The following is an 821-nucleotide window of genomic DNA, read 5'->3' as shown; positions in this document are numbered from 1 at the left end:
AATGGTGCGATCTTGGCTTACTGCAACCTCCACCTCCTGGGTTCAAGCAATTCTCCTGCCTCAGCCTTCCGAGTAGCTGGGATTACAGGCATGCACCACCACGCCGGCTAATTTTTGTATTTTTAGTAGAGATGGGGTTTCTCCAAGTTGGTCAGGCTCGTCTCAAACTCCCAACCTCCTGTGATCCACCCACCTCGGCCTCCCCAAGTGCTGGGATTACATGCGTCAGCCACCGCGCCCAACCTCAGCCTGGAATCATTTTTGAAAGCTCCCTGGATGTTCCTGACAATCAGCTCGATTTAGAAATCTGGCGGGTGCAGTGGCTCACGCCTGTAATCCCAGCACTTTGGGAGGCCGAGGCAGGCAGATCACCAGATCAGCAGGTCAAGATCAGCCTGACCAACATGGTGAAACACTGTCTCTACTAAAAATACAAGGTGGGAGTCTGCCGCGGCAACCAATCATAAGCAGACGCTGCCCAGTTTCCCGCGCACACTGGGGACTTTAGCTACTGCGCATGCCTGCGCCTAGGTCGCGCGCAGACCCGCAGACCTGCGTCCTTGGTAGAAAGCAGTTCTCAAGTGTTTTCTTAGGTCCAAGGCTTGGAGCCCCTGGGTGGGTGGATGCAAGGGTAGGCAGCCACCAGGTGGGAGATTTCCGGCAGGTACTGAGCTCGTAATGTGCCCGGAAGCATGGGAGTAACATCAGAAGGAAACTTGAAAACAAAACAAAACAAAAAACTAGCCTTCCTCCTCCTCCCACTATTTTGTTCAAACGTGTGCCCCTCTCCAACTGCCCCTCCCTTTTTCTTTTTAAGCAAA

Source organism: Mandrillus leucophaeus, unplaced genomic scaffold, assembly GCF_000951045.1.
Source record: "Mandrillus leucophaeus isolate KB7577 unplaced genomic scaffold, Mleu.le_1.0 Scaffold229, whole genome shotgun sequence".
Taxonomy (NCBI): Eukaryota; Metazoa; Chordata; class Mammalia; order Primates; family Cercopithecidae; genus Mandrillus; species Mandrillus leucophaeus.
The sequence above is the reverse complement of the archived record's forward strand: the minus strand, read 5'-3'. Positions refer to the sequence as shown.